At 40.1% G+C, this 9,495-nt stretch overlaps 1 pseudogene; it reads left to right on the forward strand.

Moving 5' to 3' along the window:
* Positions 1 to 7,655: 7,655 nt before the first annotated feature.
* Positions 7,656 to 8,580, forward strand: LOC124088321 (small ribosomal subunit protein uS2-like; annotated as a pseudogene).
* Positions 8,581 to 9,495: the final 915 nt, after the last annotated feature.

Genomic DNA, 9,495 nt, shown 5'->3' on the forward strand with positions numbered 1-9,495 from the left:
GAACCAAGCTTTCAACACATGAAACTTTCGCAGACATACTCAAACCATATCCAAACCATAAAAGGTTCTTTATCATTTATTTCTATTTTATTAACCATTTCACCAGTATTTCTTTCCTTTCTTGTACTTAAGATTATTCTCCTGTTCTTTTAAAAAGATACCAATTGGAATTGGTGTCTTCTTAAATATCTATAATTTATTATTGGAATTCATTCTGTAGAGCCAATATTATGACAGATTTTGAAAATGTTCTGGGAGGAATTGTTTTGTTTCATTTTTAATATTAATTCTCTAGTTGAGTTTTTGGACCAGGCTCTACATTATTTCAAACTTGTGAAGTTCATTACTGAGATTCCCTAAACTTTTTCCAATTGATCTATCAACTAATGTGAAAGATATGTTAAAATATTGCACTAAAATATTGCACAAATTCTCCTTAGAATTATGCCTGTTTTTCTCTGTTTTTCTTTGCATTAGAGGTTAATTTCTCTAAAATAAGTAAGTCCAAACTTCTTTGGGTAGGAATTTTATGGTACATTTTTCCCTCTCTTTTCTTTCCAACTTTAAGTGTATCTCTTTGTGAAGACTAAATCAATTTGATTTAGTGTTCTTATTGACTTTCTGCTCTCTGATATATCCACTGCTAAAAGCTAGAGTCTCAAATTATAAGAGGAGGCTGCCCACTTCTTGTTTTAGTCCTACCTGCTTATGTCTTGTGTTTGGGGTTCTTATTAGGTGAATACATGTTTGATACTGTTTTCTCAGATAACTGACTTCTTGATCCTTATGCGCTGTATTTCTTTGTACTTAGTAAATCATCCTTGTCCTGAAGTCCGCTTTGTATGCACCTGATATAGGTTCTCCAGCTTTCTTTTAACTAGGTTATCCCAGTATAACTGTCCTCATCACTTTGCTTTTAACCTATTGGGGTCTTTAGATTGGTTTCTTGTAGGCAGCAAATGTTTGGTTCTCTCTCAATTTTTTAATTTACTCTAACTTTTAATTGGGACATTAAGACCATATATCTTTAAGATGATTATTGAGGGGGAAAAAACTCAGCTTTTTAATGATTCTCTATTTGTTGAATTGGTTATATCTCCTTTTTTCCTCTTTTCTGCAGTCTCTTTATGTAACTAAACATTGTATTTGATTCCATATCACCTTTCTGAACATATCATGTGCACTTTTTTTGAGTTTTTATAGTAGTTGCCTGAGGCTTTACACTGTAAATTTTTAACTATAAATTCTTCAAATAACATCATTACTTTATGAGTACTATAGTCATCTCAAGCAGAGTGTTTCTGATTTCTCCTTCCCATTCTTTGTGAAACTACTGTAATTCATTTGATTTATCCACATGCTATAAACTTCTAACATTCTTGATATCATTGCTTTATAGAGGCCATTATCTTTTAAATCAATTAAGCATAACAAATACATATCTTACTATTATTTGTTCTTCTTCTGATGCCTTTTTTATATACACCTAAGTTCCTGACCTGTATCATTTTTCTTACACCTAAAGAATTTATTTTAAAATTCCTCTAAAGCAGATCAATTTACAACTAGTATTCTTGTTTTTGTCTGAGAAAGTATTTCTGCTTCTCTCTTGAAAAATGGCTGACTATAATTTCACAGATTATCACATTCTAGGATGAGATCTGTTTTCTTCTCTCAACATGTTAAAGACTTTATTCCACTTCCTTCTTACTTACATTGTCTTATGATAAAATCTGCTATAATTCTTATCTTTTTTCCCTTATAGGTAACATATATTTTTTCCTGGCTTCTTTCAGAATTTCTTTTTGGTTTTGATTTTCTACAATTTGAATATGTGTAGGTTTTTGGATCTATGGTTTGTTGTCTGACATGAATTTTAGAAACTTCTGGACTGTTAAGTTTTTCAAGTATTTCCTCTGCTCTTACTCTTTTTCCTTCTCTTTATGGCATTCTAATTATATGTTATGTGATCATTTTTTATACTATTCTAAGGTTTTTGGATAGTATGCCCTGTGTTATTACTAATCCTAGTTTTTCTCTTTGCATTCCAATTTTGGAAGTTTTCATTAACATGTATTTAGTATTACTGGTGGCTTATTAGTGTGCTGGAAAGGTATAAGAGAAGAGGACATTCTCTAAACTTCTGACTATGCCTCAGTATTTTGGGTGGTCTGTGTGACCTTCTTAAGTATTTCCATTTTCCTCTAAGTGTGGAACTTCCTCCTACCCTCTACTCCCTTCACAGAATTCTTCTAAAAGTTGTGCTATGGTATGGTATATACAGTAAAGGCAGACAGGTTAAAATCAGCCAAGGGAAGTGAGGCTTGGAGAAATGTTTAGTAGGATCTTCCAGATGTCCTCTAAGCCCTCCCGGCTATGATGTGTAAATGACACATACATAGTATTTCCAGTCTTGAAGTTCAGCTGAGTCTGGGGGCTTGGGTCACTGGACTGTTTTAACAATATATGATGGAGCTTTGGGTCCTGCAGTGTCTGTTCCTCCCCTGGAATGGCTGGAGACTTAAGGTCAGATACATGTGTAGTCAACTCAAGAATAGGTGATGGAGTCCCAGTAAGAACTCTGGACAGCAAGGCTTAGGTGAGCTTCTTTAGGGGGTTGTACCTGTTATGGTTTAGATAAGAGGGGTCCTCCCAAAAGCTCATGTGCTAGATAATGCGAGAAGGTTTAGAGGTGACATGATTGGGTCATGAGTGCCTTAACCTAATCTGTGCATTATCCACTGATAGGGATTAACTGGGTGGTAACTGTAGGCAGATAGGGTGTGGGTCTTTGGGATGTGCTTTGGGGATATATATTTTGTCCTAGGCAAGCAGAGCTCTGCTGTCTGCTTATCATGTCTCTGCCTTCTAACTGTCATGTCCTGAGCTGTTTTATTCAGCCATGCCATTAATCCTTGATGTTCTGCTTTACCTCTGCCATAGAGCAAAGGAGTCAGCTATTTATAAATTGAAACCTCTGAAACCATGAGCAACAAAGAAATTTTTCCTCTTCTAAATTGCTCCTATTGAGCCTTTTGGTCACAGCAACACAAAGCTGACTAAAATAGAACCCCACTACTATTGGCATGCCTCACACCCATTAGGAATTAACCCTGTCCCTCTTTCCACCAAGAGGACAACCAAAAGCTCTGTGTTTGGAATATTTTCAGCTCTGCCCCCACATCTCTCCTATAGGGTATGATGTAACATGTGGGGCATGTTGCATCAGAAAAGAGGAAACCTAACTTGCTACCCGCTTCCCAGTCCCGGGACCACATGTGGCTAGATGGCACCTGGCAATCAGCCAGGAGGTAGTGCTGTGGGAGGTGACAAAAAATCAGAGGACCTCTAGGATGAGCTCAGAACCCTTCGGCCCTTGTCTCCCATTACGGCCTGTAGGACGTGAACTCTCCCCACCCTGCTGACCTTTATCCTGATTGGCTTCTGTACATTATATTAGCTGTGTGTGTTTTCTCAATAAACGAGATTTTTGACTGGTCTCCCTGGCCCATCTAATTGTCCTCCGGCGAAGGAGGGCTGGGTGCGGGTGGCCAGTCGAACTTTGCCTTTCTTGGCTCGTCCTGGTTGGGGCACACTTTCCCCATCTCTCTGCAGGTCAGGAGAAAATGGGGGGGCTAAAAACCGCGACACTCTCCCTTTGGCTATTTTTACTCTGTCTCTTGCCTTTCATTGTATTAAATGATAACCATGAGTGGAACAGCTTTCAGTGAGTTCTGTGAGTCTTTCTGGCAGATTTTTGAACTTGAGGTTGATCTTGAGAAACCCTACGTGCTGCAGTTTGTGGCAGAAAGCAGTCTTGTGGGCCACCCTCAACCTTATAAACACAAGATCCCTTGCCTGCACACGAAGCTTCTGTAAGACTGTCCCTTCTGCAGGAAGGGCGTCTACCCCAGGAAGGAGGCAGCATGGGAAGACACAGAGAAGGAGCTGCAAAGCTGTAGTCTCATCTGCATCCCACCAGGGAAGGAAGAAATTAACCATTTCATGGTAATTCTAGGGACAAGGAAAAAACAGATCTTAGAAAATAAGAGGTTTTCCTAAAATAAGTTTGACAATCTTTTATACATATATACAAATATCCAGAAACTGTTTTATCTTGTTTTTAAAGAAAATATTAATCCATTGGAATGTACTATTTACTTAAGCATCAGATTAAAGTTATGTTTTAAAACATACAAAACACCAAAGAAATACTCATACTAAGGTCTCCTCTCCATCCCAGCAATTAAAATAAAATTCACATTTCACTATGAGAGAAAGCAAGGAGTATATGAGAGAAAAAGAAAAGAAAGATGAGCTGAAGAAGTCAGGAGAAAATGATTGAAAAACAGAAGTTATAACAGGCAAAAAGAAACACTGTTCATCTAGGAATAGACATCAACAGATACCTCCCCACCAAATCAGATAGTCTCAAGACCCTTCTCAACACAGCACCCTGTCACTACCAATAGAAGGGACACAAAGTGCCTTCCCTGCTCCAGAATTAAGCATGAATAGTAAGCACGGATTTTGGTCCCAGGGCATTAAAGATCAGAATGAGTTCCATTTGTTCTCACCTGGCATTATGGTAGGTAAATCTATATACATTTGTTTTAGAACCCTCAGACTGACCCTTCCTTGGAAATGAGGAACACAAGATACAGGGAGAACAGAACATTCCTGTGCCACACAGCTGGTAAGAAGCTGAGCCACATAGTCTGGGATGGAGCTGGCAAAGGGCAGCCACGGGCCAACCAGGCCTGTCACTGTTTTTGTAAGTAAAGCTCTACTGATCTGTAGGCACACTTATCATTTCTGTAGTATTTACAGCTGCTTTTGCACTAAAATGGCAGAGTTGAACAGTTGCAACAGAGACAAGATGCCCTTGCAAAGCCTAAACTATTTACCATCTGGTCCTGTTCAGAAGGGCCCTGATACCTGGTCCACAACATTTTTCATTACCCATAGCTGTAAAGTATCAGTAAGTAAGTAATTAAATATACTTTATAAATATAAATATATTTTATGTTTATGATTTTATAAACATTATATAAATATACTTATGTTTATACTTTATGTTTAGCCCTATTTTAAGCTAAGGTTACTAAGGATCAATTTATCACTTTGTGAAAATACAAGAATTAAAATTAAAAAAAAAAAAAACAGAACAAAATATGTCTCAGCCAACAATTAGACCTCTGAATTCATTTCTAGAAAAATAGATGTAGAATTCCCAAGAGCATTTGGCATATGATGGTTCTAGGAATTAAAAAATAAAATGCCAGTATATTTCAGGTAGTCTTGTTTTGAGGTCTCGTTGAAAGGTATTTCATTATAATTATTCATTTATGTTTACATTATATATAAAATCCATTCCATGGATTGAGCACATATAATGTTTTAGGAACATTAAATGTTTCACAGTAGTTCTGATGTCCTCATGGCAACACAATAAATACTTTTATCTTTTTATAGAAGAAACTGAGATTTAAAAAAGGTGAGATAATGTTTTGGTTTGAATATGCGCTGACCTTTCCAAAACTCATGTTAGAGTTTATTCCCGATCATGAAATATTTTATTAAGAGGGTGGAAACTACATCCAACTGTGATGTTTAGAGGCAGAGCCTTGGGGAGGTGATTAGGATTAGATAAGGTCATTAGGATGGGCCCCTCTCCCCCATGATTGACTTCTCTTGGCTTTATAAGATGAGGGAGAACAGACGCATGTATATACAAGCACACGCGTGCTCCCTGTCTCCTGCCATATAATGCCCTGGGACTCTGCTAGCAAGAACACCATTACTGGATGCACCCCTTTGACTTTGGACCTCCAGAACCATGAGCCAAAATAAATCTCTTTTCTTTAAACCTTACTCAGTCTGTGATATTGAGTCATTAACAATAGAAAGGAGGCTAATGGAGATAATTTGCCCAAAGTTTATCATGAAAAGGAAAATCTTATCCTTAAACTCAGGACTGTGGGACTTAGAGTGGGTCTTCCCACAGTGGTGCAGAATGAGGACTCTAGGCTGGAAGGTGGTGAAGCATGGAAGATAGTGGAGGATGGCCCTTAGCTGGGCACCAACCTTCTACAGGGGCCAGAGCTGGAATGTCATGCACATGTCCTAGTGCAAGCCCTGACACATACCGTGACACAAATACACTTCCCTTGGTTCTGTGGATGAAGAAACCATGGTCTAGAGAGGCTGAGGAAGCTCCCCTGGGCTTCTTTCATTCATGGCACATCTTTCCTTACTTCAGTATTTCTGATACAGGCAATCCATGTTAACATTACACATAATTCAATGATTCTATGACAGACTAGAATAATTATCAGACTAGAATAATTAGATGAGGTGTCACTGGGGAACGCTGTTTTTGCATCTTTTACGATAACAATGCATCTTTGACAAGATCACTGGCTTTATTTCCAATGTCAAACAATCTCAAAGTATGACCCACATAGAGATAAGGATTAAAACTGATATATAGAGAAAGGGGAATGTGCCCCCAAGATCTTATGATAATATAGCCAAGAAACTGAACTGGCTCCCTGACCTTTATTTCCTTGCTGTGAACTTAAGTTATCATGGCCAAAGAAAATGCAGGGAACTATGCACAGAGTATGTCAGGACCTATTCATTCCATCTCCTTGTCAGTGTGCAGGGAAATGGACGGTGCCCATCATGAAAATAGCACAGGACAAGCAAGTAAAACCATATCAATTATTATGAAAGGCTCCAGAGAGTTTCAAAGAACAGTGTAGAACTGAGTAAACATGGGTTTATATAGATTTTAGTTTTCTAAATTTCTTCTATGCACAAATTTCAAGTGGCACAAATTCCAACTAAGGCTTAAAAAAACGGCTTGTTCACAATGTCACAGTGTTGAAGGTCACCGGGCAGCCTGGCTGGCCAAACCTGGCATCTTGGGAACTTTGTCCCCATCTAGGAAGAAGTAGTATGTTAGGAGGACAACGGCCAACGTCTCCTTAAGTGGTTCTTCTTCCTGCCCAGGATAATCCAAGCTACCCTAAAACTAACAATCTCAAAAAATTAGTAAATAACAAATCACAAATACTTAGAAATATATTTACAGAAAGTGAAACCCCTGATAGATCTAGTCCCCATGAGTTCTGGAACTTGACAAAGGCAAAATGGCTGTGGTGGTTTTTTTAAGGGGGTACATCAAAGACAGGAATAAGGTTTCAAGGATGGAGTCTTTCTTCTTGATGTCTTACAGTCAGCGGGTTGATTGACATCTTGGCAGGTCACACTCATCTCAGGTGCTGTGTAGGATCTTTGGCAGAGCTTGAGGGTGAAGTTTACCTGCATCAGGCGGTCAATCCCTGGGGGGGGGGGGGGAGTGCCACAGGAAGTTCCAAATGCTAGCCTTAGCCCCTCATGAGGCTACTATGCGTAACAGTCCACACACAGTCCTCAGACAGCTCCTGACAGTAGAGTGCTACTATGAGGGTCTGTACCGACAAAGCAGGAAGCAGTACATTCAAAACACTTTTTAATACACTTCCTTGTACATCCTTGGCATTTCATGCTTATTGTTGGTAAAGATGGCGCCCAGAGTGCTTCTCTTCCGGGAGCTCAGGAAAGATGTCACCCGAGCTACCCAGGGAGGGATCCATACAGCGTTGTTCTTGATTCCCGTGGTAACTTTAAAGGGAGACTGTCACAATGTCCAGAGCCCTTGATGTCCTGCAAATGAAGGAGGAGGATGTCCTCAAATTCCTTGCAGCAGGAACCCACTTAGGTGGCACCAACCTTGATTTCCAGATGGAACAGTATATCTACAAAAGGAAAAGCGATGGCATCTACATCATAAATCTGAAGAGGACCTGGGAGAAGCTTCTGCTGGCAGCTCGTGCCATTGTTGCCACTGAAAACCCTGCTGATGTCAGTGTCATATCCTCTAGGAATACTGGCCAGCGGGCTCTGCTGAAGTTTGCTGCTGCCCCTGGAGCCACCCCTATTGCTGGCTGCTTCACTCCTGGAACCTTCACTAACCAGATCCAGGCAGCTTTCCAGGAGCCACGTCTTCTGGTGGTTACTGATCCCAGGGCTGACTACCAGCCTCTTACAGAAGCGTCCTATGTCAATCTGCCTACCATTGCTTTGTGTACCACAGACTCTCCTCTGTGCTATGTGGACATTGCCATTCCATGCAACAACAAGGGAGCTCATTCTGTGGGTCTGATGTGGTGGATGCTGGCCCGAGAAGTTCTGCGCAGGCGTGGCACCATTTCCCTTGAGCACCCATGGGAGGTTATGCCTGATCTATACTTCTACAGAGATCCTGAAGAGATTGAAAAGGAAGAGCAGGCTGCTGCTGAAAAGGCAGTGACCAAGGAGGAATTTCAGGGTGAATAGACTGCTCCGGCTCCTGAGTTCACTGTTACTCAACCTGAGGTTGCAGACTGGTCTGAAGGTGTGCAGGTGCCCTCTGTGCCTATCCAGCAGTTCCCTACTGAAGACTGGAGTGCCCAGCCAGCCACTGAAGACTAATCTGCAGCTCCCACTGCTCAGGCCACTGAGTGGGTAGGAACAACCACTGAGTGGTCTTGAGTTGTTCTGCAGTCACACATTAATAATCAAGGTGGAAATAAGGAAGAGAAGCACTCCAGGTGCCATCTTTACCAACATTTATAATCTGGTTTTGGCTTTTTATTTTCATAATGAAATGCAAGAAAGGGAATTTTGTTCCTCCCCAAATTTGTCATAGGATACAAAACCTGTTCCCACTTGAAAAAATATATACAAAATTCCTTGGAGATCATAGCAGTTTCAAGAAGCTGTGATGTTATCCTCACTTTCTGGGTGAAAAAAAAAAGTCAATATGACATTCCAATGGGCAACAAAAACATGAGAATGTATCTCTCCTTGCTTCAGTTCAAATAAGGATTCCCAAGGCGGATCTGTTTATCTTTCAGTGACATTGCAGTCATCAAGGATATGAAGTGAAGTAGACCATCAACAGGTTTATGAATTGATTTAAACCAAAAGGCCAGGGTAGAACAGTTCTGTGACTACATTTCACCAAAATAGATTGTTGTGCTTTTGTGATAATTTAATATTCAGATTTTCACCTTGGTTTACCACTGTAATTCCTTGGTTGTTTCATGCAGTACCCATTTAGTGAGCATGTCCCAAATCCCAGACATGATACATGTTTTAGTCAGCTTTTTCATTGCTGTAACTAAAGGACCTGACCAGAAAATTTTTAGGAGAGAAACAGTTTATTCAGGGGCTCACAGTTTCAGAGATCTTAGTCCATAGGAGGCCAGATCCATTCCTTGGGGCTCCAGATGAGGCAAGACATCATGACAGAAGAGTGTAGCAGAGGGAAGCAGTTTACATGGTGATCAGTAGGCAGAGAGAAAGAAGAGAGAGAATCCACTCTCCAGATATAAATATATACCCTAAGCCATGCCCCAATTCCCACCTCCTCTAGCCTCACCCTACCACTTCAGTTATCACTCA

The sequence above is a fragment of the Marmota monax genome, unplaced genomic scaffold (genome assembly GCF_021218885.2).
Source record: "Marmota monax isolate L192 unplaced genomic scaffold, Marmota_monax_Labrador192_F-V1.1 WCK01_AAM20220418_F8-fsc00109, whole genome shotgun sequence".
Taxonomy (NCBI): domain Eukaryota; kingdom Metazoa; phylum Chordata; class Mammalia; order Rodentia; family Sciuridae; genus Marmota; species Marmota monax.